This window comes from Gopherus flavomarginatus, chromosome 10 (assembly GCF_025201925.1).
Source record: "Gopherus flavomarginatus isolate rGopFla2 chromosome 10, rGopFla2.mat.asm, whole genome shotgun sequence".
NCBI lineage: Eukaryota > Metazoa > Chordata > Testudines > Testudinidae > Gopherus > Gopherus flavomarginatus.
The window spans coordinates 77231522-77247462 of record NC_066626.1 but is presented as its reverse complement, the minus strand read 5'-3'; the positions used below and the strand labels follow the sequence as shown (position 1 = coordinate 77247462).

Here is a 15941-nt window from a genome sequence, read left to right as displayed (position 1 = left end):
TTTAAAGTCAAACTACTTCAAAACAAAACATTTCAACATTTCCCAGTAGAAATTTTTTTGAACTTCCCATTTTGCAAAAAGTTGCAATAGTTCAACTTTTTATCCCGATTCAGGAGGAAGACAAATATTGAAATATCATCATTTCCCGCAAGAGGGAAATTCCGCACAGTTCATTGCAGCAGAGGGTTAAAATACAGGCCTATTGTTATGCCAGGTTCTTTCCCACCTATTCTGGCTGCTTGGGCAGTTGCAAAGCAGAGAGAATGCTGCCTGAATGGCTCCTTTGGGAGTTCCTCTGGGATAGGAGAATCCCAAGGTGGCCGAATATTGGCACAGTCAGTTCCATACTACTTCCTCCAGTCCCTTTGGCGTAGGGGGCATGGTGGGGGTAGGTTAGGCAGTAGATATGGTTGGAGACTGATCTAAGATAAGTTAAGAGTTAAACTGATCCCAGCCAAAGTTGAGGGAGCAGAAAGGCCAGGTAGACGTGTGTCAATCTTGTATATTTTGTGGTGCAGAGTAACTAACCGCATAAGCAGAACTACTTTAAATACACCTGTTCTCCAGCAGGAGAAAAGGGACTAGAAAATGCAACGTATATGCCCCAGAGCCAAGGTAGCCTTGCTGCAGAAACCCTGAGCCACAACCCTGCTGTCAGTGACACTGGGGTAAATCTGGAGTAACTCCACTGAAGCACCTTGTAGCCACATTGGGGCAAATGAGATCGGAATCTGGCCTTTAAAATAACGGAGCAGCTTCCCCACTTTTTGCCTGCCTTTTCCAATTCCGTAGTGGAGGCCGGCAATTTTTGGATGATATGGTTTTTCTATCAAAAAAGGCTGATTAATCAAAACAGAAATTTTTCACTAGAACCTGCCATGTTGGGCGAGAAAGGTGTCTCAGGTCCAGGATGGAACTTTTGATCAAAATGAGAGACCCCCCCCGCACTAGAATAGCCTAGATGTCATGGCATGTAGCTAGCAGGGGGGAGATTCAGGATCAACTCCCTTGGCTGAAACAGGCAAAGCAGCATCTTGAACGTTGGTCTCCATCCTCCCACATGTTTGCCTTCACCCCTGGCAATTGCAGAGCAGGTTTTGTGTTTGTTCTTTCTCTCTATTCTTTTGCAAAAAATGTTGAAAGTTCCCGGTTTGCCAGAGTGGAGAGAGAGAATTTTTGAAATCTCTAAGCTTTTGCAGCTTTCCTGCCCAGTTCTAACTGTAATTCTGTAGGCTCGAGACTGTCTCTTACTACATGTATTCACAGCAGTCAGCACAATAGGGCCCTGTTCTCAGCTGTGGCTTCTAGGTGTTATTGTGATACAAATGTAATGATAATCCTTTGTATTGTTCTCTCTTTATTGCACATTATATACAGTGAGAGATTTTTGACACTAACTAGGAAAAAAAAAACATTTACAGGCTTTGACTAATAGGACTATGAACTCATCTCTCTGCACCTGTTGTGAACAACAAAAATCCAGAGCCTTGAAAATGGTTTAGATTTTCAATGGAACAACTTGTCGTTTAGGCCTCCGCTGTTCACTGAGCTATGAATTTGCATTGTACTCAAAGGATAAACCTACTTGTTAGGTGGTGCATTTAAGCAATGAATGCAGTCGGTTTTCCTTCATGCCAATTTTTAGTCGGGATCTCACAGTTTCAATAAATAGCTTCTTAATGTGGTATTAAATCCCTGCTTTTTGCTCTCTAAATCCCCTCTGCTTGGAACGTGATGGGCTTGGCAGCTCTGAATCTGAGCATGAAAAACAATAGTGAGCAAGGAACATGGCTAATAGCTGTTCTACATCTTTAACTTATTGCAAGTGCAAAATATTAGTCCTGGAAAATAAGGGACTGGTCCAGGTTCATAGCACTGGGAAGTTTAATGAGCTGCTTGAACTTGGCAACTGCAAAATCTGCTCCCGATGGTGAGTGGCGAGCTCACAGGCACAAAGCAACAAAATAATTCCTATTCCACTTCAGAGGAATTGTACCTTGTGGTTAAGACATTGGTTTAGGTCTTAGAAGATTGGTGTTCAATTCCCAGCTCTTACACACACTTCCTGTTGGACCTTGGGCAAATCATTTAGTCTCTCTGTGCCTCACTTCCCCATCTGCACAATAGCGATTACACTCTTTCCTGTCAATTTAGATCTTATGCTCTTCTGGACTAATAATACTAAGTTATCAAATTTATCATTATCATAATTTTCTTCCATTCTTGTTTGCTCAGAACTTATCACCAGGCAGTTCAATAAATAGACCTTTCATTCAATCCTACAAAGTTAAGTCATTCACTACAGACTAAACTAACAATCCACTTCTTGGAAACTTTCCTAAGATTACCATTAAGCTCCATTAGTCCTCAGGTTCCTCATAGAAGCTGTCTTTTAGAAAGTGGTGATCATGTGTTCCTGTTTATTTTCTTAAAATGTTTAATCAGAGATGAAATGCTAATGGAATATATTAGGACTTCAAAAGGGAAGTGGAAGGACCAATTAATGGTAAAGAAAAGCATTATATATAATACATTGATGAATACCCAACAGGCAAAAGTCCAGGTATGCATATTAGGCAGGATCATTAGACCAATGCAGAACATTAAATTATACTGTTTTTTCAGTCTTCAGTAATTTGCAAATCTTTCAGCAATTTATCATCCCTCCCTCGCACAGTCAACTTGTGGAACTCCTTACCTGAGGAGGTTGTGAAGGCTGGGACTATAACAATGTTTAAAAGGGAACTGGATAAATTCATGATGGCTAATTCCATAAATGGCTATTAGCCAGGAAGGGTAAAGAATGGTGTCCCTAGCCTCTGTTCATCAGAGGATGGAGATGGATGGCAGGAGAGAGATCACTTGATCATTGCCTGTTAGCTTCACTCCCTCTGGGGCACCTGGCATTGGCCACTGTCGGTAGACGGATACTGGGCTAGATGGACCTTTGTTCTGATCCGGTATGGCTGTTCTTATGTTTCTAACTCATATAGTGCTTTATCCTCTGATGACTCGTGTGATCAGACAGATTGTTCATCAACACAGTTTCTTAAGGAGGAAAGGAGAGAAAGAACATTCCTGGGTCACTAGTCCATTACTCCAGCCTGACAGTGGGGGAAAATGGGACTTCTCACAGTGCATAAAGTTATGCATGTGTGTAAAGTGAAGCACATGTGTAAATCTTTGCAGGATGAGGGTCTGTGACTTCAGTAAAGTCACTGGCGTAAATCTGGGACCAGAACCAGCCCTCTGCAAATGTACAGAAGAACTGTGTTTGCTTGGGTCTTGCAACACAGCTTCCCAGTCAGGAAGTAAATGGAAAGGAATGAGAGGCCCAGTCCATCATCCTCTCATTTTTGTGATTTTGTTCAAAGCTGTCACAGTAGTAAAACAAAACCAAAAAACAACCCGGCAACTGGAAATAATGTTTGAGGTTTGTGGAATGGAAGCATTGTCCTGCAAACTTCTTATTCCAATGTATTTTCTGGTGACATACATGTTGGCGGATGAAAGATTTAACACCGTGATCCTCCTCCAGGGCTGGAAATAGAATTAACTAGCAGGAAGATGAACAAGGACTCTCTCAAATGTGCTCACTGTTATTATCCACCAACCTGGGCTACTAACAACTCATGCTCCTTTCTTAGGAAATTAATCAGGATGCTTTAACACATGACCAATACTGTATCTGTTGCAAGAGGCCTATAGACTAATAGATTCCAGGGCCAGAAGGGACAATTGTTATCATCTAGTCCAGGGGTAGGCAACCTTGGCACGCATGCCAAAGGCGGCACACGAGCTGATTTTCAGCAGCACTCACACTGCCCAGGTCCTGGCCACAGGTCAGGGGAGCTCTGCATTTTAATTTAATTTTTAAAAGAAGCTTCTTAAACTTTTTAAAAACCTTATTTACTTTACATACAACAACAGTTTAGTTATAGATTATAGACTTAGAGAAAGAGACCTTCTAAAAATGTTAAAATGCATTACTGGCACGCGAAACCTTAAATCAAAGTGAATAAATGAAGACTTGGCACAGCACTTCTGAAAGGTTGCCGAACCCTGATCTAGTCTGACCTCCTGCATAACACAGGCCCCCTGGTAATTCCTAGAGCAGATCTTTTAGAAAAGCATCCAATCCTTATTGGAAAATTCTCAGTGATGGAGAATCCACCATGACCCTTGGTAAATTGTTCAAATGATTAATTATTCTCACCGTTAAAAAAATATGCCTTATAAGAAAGAATGCTTCTCTTGTTATTTATCTACATTTTGTTGCTGTAAATGTCTGATTTCTCCAACAACATGCTAGGTATATATCCTTCAGCAAAAGAATTCACAGCCATGGCTTTTGTTCCCAGCATGTACATAAAGACAACTTGTAATTCCAGTAAATCTCGTCACTACTTACTGTGTATGAAGGCTGACTTATGTTTCCCTATGGTGATTATGGACCAGCAAATTGAAGTGCTATTTTCCGATTTGCTCAGTAGAGATGGGTTGGGATTGAAATACCCAGCCTTCTGGCTATTCATAGGTACAGGAAAAATAGGCAGGTGGGCTGTGTTAAGGGAACTCATGCTGAACTGAATGGAAGAGAAAGAGAGAGAGAGAGAGAGAGAGAAGGTATTCATTGTATGGACTTTAATTCTAGATGGAGATGGTACCATGTAGTCTACAGTTCATCATTCCTCAGACTTTCGATTATCATACCATGCTTTCACTTACTTATCATCTTGACAAATTAATCATATGGGCTGAAATTTTCCATACTGGGTCTCTGCCTGAAGCTGAAGTGTTTTTTTTTTGTGAAAAAATTCAGCTAAAACAGGTCAGCCATTTCTGAGACTGAAGTAAGGTGAAACATCCTATTTGCCCCCAAGTTAAAAAATTCTTAGGAGTGTCTCATTGAGAACAGAGCTGAGATGAAATTGGATTTTCAATTTCATGGAAAATTCCATGAGTTAGCCATTTTTTTCTTGTTCTGGAGTGGAACTAAAATGAAAATTTCAAAATTTCCTGCAAAATGAATTTTTTTTTTTAAAAAAACAAACCCTCCCACACACATTAGTTTCAGATCAATTGAAACATTTTCTTTTGATGAAATCAAATGTTTCATTCTAATTTCAACATTTTTTTAGAAAATTATTTTTTATACTATAAAAGAAATTTTAAAACAAGCCATTTTGAAATGAAAAATTGAAATGTTCTGTTCTGAAAATGCTAAAATGTTTGGGCTATTTTTTTTTACATGCCTTTTGTTGAACTGGCATTTTCTGACTGAAAAGCATTCTACTGGAAAATTCCAGATCTAACTGAGAAGTTCTACCTTAGTATCAGGGCAAGCTCTAGGCACCAGCATTCCAAGCTGGTGCTTGGGGCGGCATTCTGCAAAGGGCGGCAGTCCCTGTCGTTTTGCCCCCAAGCAGCGCTCCGAATTGCTGCCCCGGGCGGCAGGAGCAGTCCGTGTGCCCTTAGGGCGGCAGGCGCATTTCCGCGGTGAGGGCAATTCGGTGGCAGCTTCTATGTTTAGCTGTCCAGGGTGGCTTCAGCTCAACATAGAAGCTGCTGCCGAATTGCCACTGCCGTGGAAACGAGCCTGCCGCCCTAAGGGCACACGGACTGCCGCTGCCGCCCATGGCGGCAATTTGATGCTCCGCTTGGGGCGGTGAAAACTGTAGAGCCGACCCTGCTTAGTATCTAATCATGTGATTAAAGATGATCTCATAATATAGGGGGAGGAGGAATTAAGGTTGAATGTTCAACCTTAACGATGGCATTTCCTAACTTCTGAGTGCTTGACTTTGCAACCTTAGTGTTCTCTTAATCTAGTTTTTTTAATAATATACTTTTTCCAATTACAGTTTAGTGGAAATCGGTTGCAGAGTGGGAAAGTCCCACATTTTAAAATTAGACCTGCCCCTTAGTTCCATCATTTTAATTTCCTCCTGTTTTCACACACATACATAGTTATTGTGAATGCAAGTGGGTAAATCAGGAGTAACTCCAGTTAAATCAGCTGAGTTCTTTTGATGTAAAACAGGTGCATGCCAGATCAGAATGAGGCCCAATGTTGTGCTGGCAACAACTTAAGGAGAAGCTCCTTTCAAAATATTCCACTATAGGTGGCTTAAATGTGACCTGCTATTGGTAAAATATCTGCCAACAAGACTCAGTTCCACCTTATACCAGCCTGTTTTTAGCATATATCCTACACACACACACACACATACCAAGGAAGCAGCCATTTCAGGTTTAATTAATAGAAACCTGCACTTGCCTTTCTGTAAATCTACCTACGCTACCCTCTGATCACCATCCCTACTCCTTATCCCACGCACAGAGGAGCTGCTCTGCTGGGCCAAGCGTGATTAGTGAACGGTAGACCCCATGGTGCCTAGCACCAGGTGTTACTGGCTAGCTCCTGGCAGTCTGAAACAGAAGCGTGTCCCTGCACAAATATTTTACTTGTGGCATCCCTGACATGACTCACTGCAGCCTTCTCTTGGGGACCCGATTAGCTGTGAGATTTCCCCATCAGTTAGATGTCGGCCTTTGTAAGAGCACTGTCCCCTAGGAAACTAGTCCAGAGGAAGCTGCTAATGTGAAAATAAATAGACGATAAATAAATTCCGGTGACTCTGCTGAAATGTGCTAAAGTGCTGTGTTAAAACCCACAATGCAAAGCATCTACTAGCAAATGGAAGGTGGCCCCTTCCCAGCTTCCCACACTGCCCTCTGTACGTGTACAGGTGAGCAGTACCTCCATAAGTGGGGAATTTTGTTTCTGTGGTATTATCCTCCTTTCCCCAACTGCCTGTATGCTTCTCCACATGCAGCTCTGCGTGTTTGGAGTGGGAAGGGATGGGGCAAAGGATTCACTTGGCTTCTTCCCCTAAGTCAGATGAGGGTGGTTAGCTGAACTTTAACATGGTATGGTGGCCCCTGGCTTCTGGCATGTCTCCCAAAGTCCATTAGATCTCAAGAGGTGCTGCGGGCAGAATCCTTGACTCCTTCCATATGGGCAAATACCTTCCTCACTATGGAAGAATTCCACTGGTTTTTTCCATGCATGGGAGATCTGGACCCTAAACAACTATCTGTGGCTGGAAGGAAGGATCAACCCAAGATTTCCATGACCAACCCCATTCAGGCTATACATAACACACATGATTCAGGGCAAATTAATCATAGGAGGCACATATACCATATATATGACCTAACATGGCTCAGATCTTGATGGAGGGAAGAAAACAGCAACAATTCCAGAGCATGAAAATGTCCAACACAGAAGATCCCCATTTTCCCAATATCAGAAGGGTAGCCGTGTTAGTCTGGATCTGTAAAAACAGCAAAGAGTCCCGTGGCACCTTATAGACTAATAGACATATTGTACATGCATCTGACGAAGTAGGTATTCACCCACAAAAGCTCATGCTCCAATATGTTTGTTAGTCTATAAGGTGCCACAGGACTCTTTGCCATTTTCCCAATCAATCACAAAATATATAACAAAAAAACATCTATTGTAATTATACAGTGTCCTTGGCTGTGGGTCACAGAGAGACAGCCTGTGCTACATAACTCAGCTCTCTTTCCCACCTCCTTGCCTTATTCTCTCTTGTCTTGGGATGAGATAGTCCTAAATTTGACTGGTGAAGACAGCTTTAAATCAGAGGAGGAAACAAGAAGAAGCCAGCAGATATCTGTCGGCTGAAAAAGTGCTGCAAAGATACCCTTTGCATTAAACATGACTCTCTACTAAATCTGAAGCAAAACATTTTGTGCTGAGCTGAAAGGAGGGAGAGGCCATAGCCTGTGTCCTAAGTATTTATGCTTGTGGACATCACGGAGGTTTCCTTTCTGTAAAGCATCCTCCAGCTGCAGTATTTCCCCTGGTGCTGTAGAGTGCAGGGCAGGGTTTTGAAATAAAGGATCCATTAGTCATAAAAGAAGATAAACTCGAAGCCTCCTGGAAGTTCTTTTTGGTAACTGCGAGGTGTGCGGGATGCTCTGAGTTATGAAGATGGCCTTTTAAAAACAAAAATATATGGAGGAAACAGATTGCTTCAATGGAGAATGTACAGTGTCTTTTGCTCTGTGTGTGCATTAGCAAAAATTACGGGTGACATTCCGGCTAGCTTGGAATTTGCAATGCAAAGCAATGACACCCACTCTGCACTTCAGTAAAAGCTCTCTTTTTAAATTTAAATTTCTCTGTCACCTTAGAAAACCCTTTATGTGCCAGTGGGTTACTCCCCAGCTGCAGCAAAGTACAACACGTCTGATCCAGAACAGCCTAGATTGCTCTGAACAGTCCCATTTAGATCTATGAGACTATCAGGTGCTTAAAATTAAGCATGTTTAATTACTTTACTGGACTGGGACCTTAATCTCAGAATCATAGAAATGTAGGGCTGGAAGGGACCTTGAGAAGACATCAGGTGCAGCTCGCTGCACCAAAGCAGGACCAAGTAAACCTTGATCAAATCCTGAGTGGTACTGAGAACCCAAACTCCCGTTCATTGATTGGTCTAATAATTGCTCTTAAATATGATGCTTCTCATCAAAGGAGCTTCAAAACCACAAAGGGCTTAATCCTGCAATCTCCTTGACTTTGACAGCAGCGGGGCCCTAGAGATCTAATCCATGAAGCTGATGGAGTATTATTTCCCCAGTTTTATGGTTGGGAAACTCTAAGTGACACAGTGAGTCAGTGGAAGAGGTGGTGGAATCCAGACAACCTGAGGGCTCTAACCACTAGTAAAAATTATGACTAATATTTATTAAGTAAATTACAGTAGTGAATAGAAGCGCCTGGCATGGACCCCCATTATGCCAGCAGCTGTACAGATGGAACATAAAACAGTCCCTGCCCCAAGGAGCTGACAATGTAAGTATAAGAGAAGAGATAACAGGTGGATACAGACAGACTGAAGCAGGGGCACAAGGAAATAATGAGACATGATTGGGCTGCCCAGCAGTAGGCCAGCTGCCCATTGTCAAGTTTTTTGTTGGCATCATGGCAAAGGTAAGTTTTAAGGATGGATTTGAAGGAGGACAAGGAGCTGGTTCTTCCCAAGTCTACAGGGAACAACTCCCATACTTGATGGCGGCCTGGTGGGATCTGGTGTGTGGGGCTCATTGCAATCAATGGCAGAAGTTCCTTTGGTTTCGATGGGGGTGAATCAGACCTTTGGTTCCCTTTAGGAACAGCATACTGGAGTCCACAGCCCACAGGTCTGATCCGGTCTGGCAAGGCCAATATTGCTCGGATGATCATTTAGAAAGCTACAGAATGCACCGGTTTGGGTCCTTGGAGAATGTCTGAAGGCGAAAAGCCAGCCTGGATCCCATTGCAAAGGAAACCCCTCCCCTCCCCACTCCAACCCAAACAGTAACAGCGAGGGTGTTAATTCACGCTCAGCAGCCAGAATCTTCCTGCTCCAGACCTTTGCTTTCACATGGTGCTGTATGCTGCGGTGCATCTGTCACTGTCAGCAGATGAGACACGGCCTTGTTTTATTTTTGTAGCTTTAGGGTGATTAAAAAAAAATCTCCCAAATGTCTGCCGCTTGACAGGTGGCGGTGACACTTTCTGTGTTGGGATCCACTGTCAATTATTTATTAGCACCTCGAGTGCAGCGGGAGCTGTCACATATATTTGTGCGGAGTTTCCAAAGCAGAGCAGAGAGTTCCCCAGGCGGGTTCCTAGGCTGCATGTTTCAGGAGTGGTGTCTGTCGTGATAACTGGGCCTTCAAATGGCCCCTCATTGCTAGCTCAACTGTACAAAGTATGTGGGAGTTTATAAGATGTCACAATAATAAATGTCGATGGGAAATGGTATGTAAGGGAGACAGACAGCCTGAATTAGTCCAAACCAAAAGCCCTAGGGATATAACTCAAGAACTGCATTAAGATTATGCTTGGTAAACAAGAAAAGCATGGACCCAAAAATGAGTGAACCAAAACTGATGTGTTGGAAACTAGCTTAAACTGGTGGTCAAAGTCACAAGTGGATGGGCTATTCCACTCCCCATTCCCTTTGTGGGTCCTTAAAAATAAAGAGAATTTGGAGAGAAAAATTGGCTACCAGAGCGAGTTTCACCAGCCTGGCTGCCACCTCATCTCCTAGGACCCTGGATCTTCATCATTCTTGAAGGACATAAATCCACACCGTGTCGAGGCCAAGCATAGGAGTTTATTACACACAGCGCTGGCGGAGTGTCACCTTGCTTTACTGAGACACTGCCAAGTAATTGATTACAATAGAATGTATAGATTTTCCATTGGCTGGGGAAAGGGATGGGGTAGGCAGTTCCACACCCCAGGACAGGTTTTGCAGCAAGACAAGATAGCGTATTAGCCGATGGTTAAAAGGTTACATAATGTCTCCGCCCATGGTCTCAAGTTAGCAAGTTAACATTTAATTAATATCTTGATAAAATGTTATTAGTATAAAATATCTATCTTGAATTCTGATTTGGGGTCCATAGGAATGGAGCAACTCCTTTGATTGTTCAACAGGTACATTCCTAGGGGTTAAAACAAAGAAACAGTGAAAGTATATGGCAGTAAAGATTATCCCCTTTATGTCTTAAGGCAGGCATTGGTCCCTGGGAAGGGAGATGGAAGGATGCCATATTTTATACTGACATGGGCCAAGTTTTCCTAAACTCAAGGTTGGATCTGTGGGAAAAACATTCCCTACAGAAGAGACTGACACAAGAGGAACAGGGATCCTTTGTTCAATTTGCAACTCTGAATAAGACACAATTATTTAGTTCTTAGCTCCAACACCTGGCAATTTGCTGACCTGGCCTATTTTAGCAAAACAAGATTATTTGTTTACCCAGCTTTCTTTTAGCTAATTACTATTTGCTAGGCCTCTGGTCTCTTGACCAAACTCTGGACCTTGAGTCTGAGAAAGAGCTGGCACAATCCATATACCTGGTTGTTATATAAAATGCACATGGATTTTAACCCTTCAATTCTAATCCTGAGAGATGCCCTAAGCAGAATGAGAGACCCAGCTGACTCTGCCAGCTCTGCTGGCTCCCGCTGAATCCCAAACATCACCTGGGATGGAGCGAGATCAGACTTTAACAACAACGCCTCCAGTCCATCTCAAGTAACTTCTTCTCTTTCTCCCACAAGGACAGATATTACCATCTTTAATGCCCTCTAAGAGACTGTCAAGCAAGGGTTTTTTCCCTTCTTAAAACTCGCTAATACCTTTGGCCCACTTATTTCATCTAAATTAATACAACAGGTCTCCCACCCGTGACAAGTATCTGTAGTATAGTTGGCATGAGGCAAAGGAGGGGCACCTGGGAAGGACGTTGACCATGAGGTCTGAAGGTAAATGGAATCTCTTTGCTTTTCCCCTTGGAGACCACAACACCACAGATGCCCAGGCAAATGGGCATCCATCAAGGGAGGAGGGCAATTGCCCCACTAAAGAGAAGATAATGGACCTGTGTTTATGTCTAATTCCCGCAGTGGCTCCCATCCTTTGTGCATTTGGAGCCCTCCTTAAAATGCCCAGCCGGATAGTTGCCCCCTATTCCATTGCACCCAGCGCCCAGCCCTGACCTACCTGCTGCTACCTCTCCTTTGATGCTCTTCTCTTCCAGTGTCTTTTTTTTTTGCCCTTTGATCTGTTTGTTTTTTCCCTGCTCTCCAGCAGCTCCACCTCACTCCTTGCTCACTCATACACTATAGGCTGCTGGGAACGGGGAGCTACCCTAGGCTGAGTCCCAGAGGAGATGAGAAAGAAGCGGGAACCTATAGGGCTGTATGAGTGAGCATCTCCTACAGTCAGCAGTGTCCAGCAGGCTGTCAAGAAGACACCTGCAGTTCAGTTGGCAGTGGATGGGCATGAAGGGCTCCGGATTCTTTATCCACCATCCCTGCTTCTCTCTTTTCTCCATATCCCTCTGAATTACCTTGGCACCTTGTTGGCAAACATTGTAACATCTTAACATACCACGTGTGTTCATTGCCCTGCAATGGATGGAATGTGTCCTCACTCAGCACTTACCATGACAACAGCCTCTACGGGGGGGCCTCCAGAGAGGATGAAAGCCCCCCAACCCTCAGTCACTAATGGAGACTTTCCTTTCACTCAGGTGCGCAAGGCCTGTGTTTTCGGTGCACGATGGCCTGAGTTCTTTCCCCAGGCGACATCTGTGGGAGTCAGCTGGTGACTCTGGGGTTAGTCTGTTGATACAGCCAAAGAATATCGTGACTTGCTACTTTATGTTGGTGTCATTCTGGCACAGTGTGTGACAAATAATAAAAAGATAAATAATATATGGAGATATACCTATCCCATAGAACTGGAAGGAACTGTGAAGGATCATTGAGTCCAGCCCCCTGCCTTCACTAGCAGGACCAAGTACTGATTTTGGCCCAGATCCCTAAGTGGTCCCCTCAAGGGCTGAACTCACAATGCTGCATTTAGCAGGCCAATGCTCAAACCACTAGAGCTAGCCCTCCCCCTATAGGGAAATCAGCCCTGTGTAGGCAGGGAGTCGGAAATGCCCTCATTTTAGCAGTCTGGGTTCAGTCTGAGTCCATAGGCCTAGCAGGTCATCTCCTTCCAGTGCCCTTCTTTGTTCACTGCAGAAAGCCCAATTACAGGTCAGGGCTTGTGGACTTTAGATGACTTGGAATATATTTTTGCAAAGATGGGGACTCTGCTGGCACAATTTTCCCTTTTCTGTTCTCTCACTGTCTAGGCCAGTGCTTCCCCTGGACTCATCCATCCCTCGAAATCCTACATTGTCAGGCAAAGAATGAGATGTGAAATTAAAACCTCTGAGGAGGCTTCAAGACCTTGATTTTTCAAACGGACCTCCTTTTCTCTGCTGCATGTATTTCAAGCGCTAATGGCTATCGAGTGTCCAGAAAACTCGTTGGCATCCTTTCATCTGCGAGAAAAGGTGGGAATTGCAGCCTATGATATAAATGGTTTGCAATGTCTCATGTGACTGACTAGTCCAGTCTGAGATTTGCATGATCTTTGGCAGTTATTGCAAATGTCTGTATCTTGGTTGGGAGCTGCTTGCTTCCTGCGGGATCTTTTCTCTTCAAACTGTGGGAGCCAGCTCCTGTCATGGCCTATGATACTCTGTTTTTGTCTGGCTATAGCACATCCCCTTCATTCCCTGCCTTCTGGGGTCATTCCCAAAGTCGATCAACGGTGGCACAGCAGGCCTGACAGCTTGCCAACCAGTGTAATGAACTGATCATTGCAACTCCAGTACCCCTTCCCTTCCTTCTCTTTTTAATCTTGGGAGCTCTGACACGTTTTTAATCTTGGGAGTGACTGACATGTTTCCATATGCTCCTTGAGCTCTTGGATAACGTCTGTGCGACTTTCCATCACAAATCTTTTTTCTGTCCTCCCATTGCTCCCGCTCGCTCTCCTTATTTAAGCAAGCTTTTGCTTTCATTACTATTTGATGGCTGACAAACTTAGCAGGAGCAATAGGCACCTGAGTGAAGACCTTGACCTATCGTTAAGAGCATGAAAGGAAATCTGCTTCTGTGTTTTTCCCAAGAATATCTATCCCTCTCATCCCTCCTTCACCCACCCAATGTATAACTCTTCTGGGTGAAGTGCTAAGCAGCCAGGCATGGATTATTGATTTTTAATGCCTGTTTAACCTGTTGGATTTGTGACAGGAGAGAGACATTATGATGACAGTCTGGTTTTCGTGGGTCTTCCATGTCTTTCATTTTCCGGGGTTGTTTTCTTTGCTCAGCTTTACTGGGAGAGGGGAGGGAAGCTTTGGTAACAGTAGGCTCAGCTCAAAGCTGTTAGACTCTCATATAATATATAACAAGCTAAAACCTCTCTGCGCTGGGGCAGCGCATGCCAGGTTATTGATCAGAGGAACAATACCAGATGTATTCTTACTAACATCAAAGCTACACTTGGGAGAGCAGGTTTAATAATGCTGATATTGCAGTTCACACTGTTTTCTATAGTAAATTAGATGGAAGGTCATATTTTCAGATGTGCCGACATGACTTAGGAGCCTAAGTCCTGTTATTAAAAGTGACTTAGGCCAGGTCTGCATTAAAAAGTTAGGTTGACCCAGCTATGTCCACACCCCTGAGCAATGTAGTTAAGATGACCTAATCCTGGTGTACACAGCGCTAGGTAGATGGAATAACTCTTCCTTCAACCTAGTTACTGCCTCTCAGGGAGGTAGATTACCTACACAAATAGGAGAACCCCTCTTTTTGCTGTAGTGAGTGTCTACACAGAAGCATTGCAGCATTTCTAGTGAAGACGTAGCCTTAGGCACTTAGGGCATGTCTACACTGCCATTTAAGACCAGGGTTAGTAAAACTTGAGATAGGAGACCCTGGGTTTATTAACCTAGGGCTTGAGCGTCTGCATTCATTTGTAACCTCCAGTTAGGAATTGTTGAAACCTGGGTCCCAACCTGGGACTCCAATGTCTACACTTCATTATGCAGACCTGAGTCCAGCCACTCATATCCCAGATTTCCTAGTGCCTTCCCAAAATATGGCTGCTTCAGCCCTTTGTTGGTGGAACGGTGTGAGAAAACTTGACTCTCTACCAAACTTGACTGTCCAGAGGACAAAGAAAGTTGGCCTGTGGGATTGTGGAATACTTTTGGTGGGCTCCAAGAGCAAGAGTCCAGTTGGATTGCGTCTATACTGAAAAGCAGTAGGCTTGAACCCTGATCCGAGCTTGACTGAGGCATGGACCATCCAGCTCTGTAGAATCCTGGAACCCTGGGTCAGAGCCTTGCGTTAGTGTGATTTGTGTGTAGATGGAAGGGAAGTTAGACTTAAGCCTGAGTTTGAACTCTGGGGTTACATTACAGTGTAGACATTGACTTGCAATGAGACTTAGTTTTCTAAGACCCAGATTTTTACTGGTTTTTAAGTGTTACTCTGCTCAGTGTTGCAAGGCCTTAGGTTTTGAAGATTTTTGAAGGTATTTGGGTGCCTAGGGGTAAATCCACACTGGTAAAAAAAACCCAGAGCAGCAAGTCTCAGAGCTGAGGTCAACTGACTCAGGCTTTGGGGTGAAAAATAAGGGTTCCTGCTTAGGCTGGAGCTTGGGTTCTGAAACCTTGTGAGGATAGTGGGCCTCAGAACCTGGGATCCTTCCCGAGCAGGAATAGCTACACTTAGAATCATAGAATCATAGAAGTTTAGAGTTGGAAGACACCTCAGGAGGTCATCTAGTCCAACCCCCTGTTCAAAACATGACCAACCCCAACTAAATCATCCCAACCAGGGCTTTGTCAAGCCAAGTCTTAAAAACCTCCAAGGAAGGAGATTCCACCATCTCCTTAGGTAAGTTAAACTGTAAGCCTCAGGCATTTGACCCGGGCTCTGAGACTTGCCATTGTGGGTGGTTTTTTGGCAGTGTAGACATATCCTTTGTCACTTTTGAAAACGGGGCTAAGGTTCTAAAGCCTCTTTGGTGCCTTTGAAAATATCGCCTGGAATCTATTTAGAAAGGAGTATCCAAGTCATTGATTACTCTAGAAGCGGGCAGTTTAACCAAGGCTGCTAAATAAGTAAATAAACTTGTAAAGCAGCTCAGGACTAAACCACCAGAATTAGTAGTGAGTTGTGGAATCTCTCACTTGTTGGTCTTCAGTTTGAAGCAGACCCAGGCCAATAGTGATGGAAGGTTGTTGGGTGGTTCATGTGAAATAAGTGGGGTCTTCAGTACCTAGAAGACCATAAAATGTGCCATGATTGTAATGCATTAGAAACACTGGATAGATTAATTGCTGATTTGCTGAGGAGTCAGGATCCTCTAGGTAATGTTTAGGACCATACAATACCAGGCAGCCATATGCCAGTGACTGAATGAATAATGCAGGGATCAACATAGCTTATTGAAATTTAGCTTAACCTTTTCTTCTGTGCAACTGCA

The 15941-nt window shown here is 43.6% G+C and overlaps 1 long non-coding RNA gene across 1 annotated transcript in view; it reads right to left on the bottom strand.

Annotated features, from left to right (window-relative positions):
* The window catches only part of LOC127030535 (uncharacterized), a 313103-nt gene that overhangs the window by 142376 nt on the left and 154786 nt on the right, over nt 1–15941 (bottom strand). The window contains exon 2 of the long non-coding RNA XR_007768407.1: nt 15318–15341. This is a non-coding gene — a long non-coding RNA (uncharacterized LOC127030535). The remainder of the gene's footprint in view (nt 1–15317; nt 15342–15941) is intronic.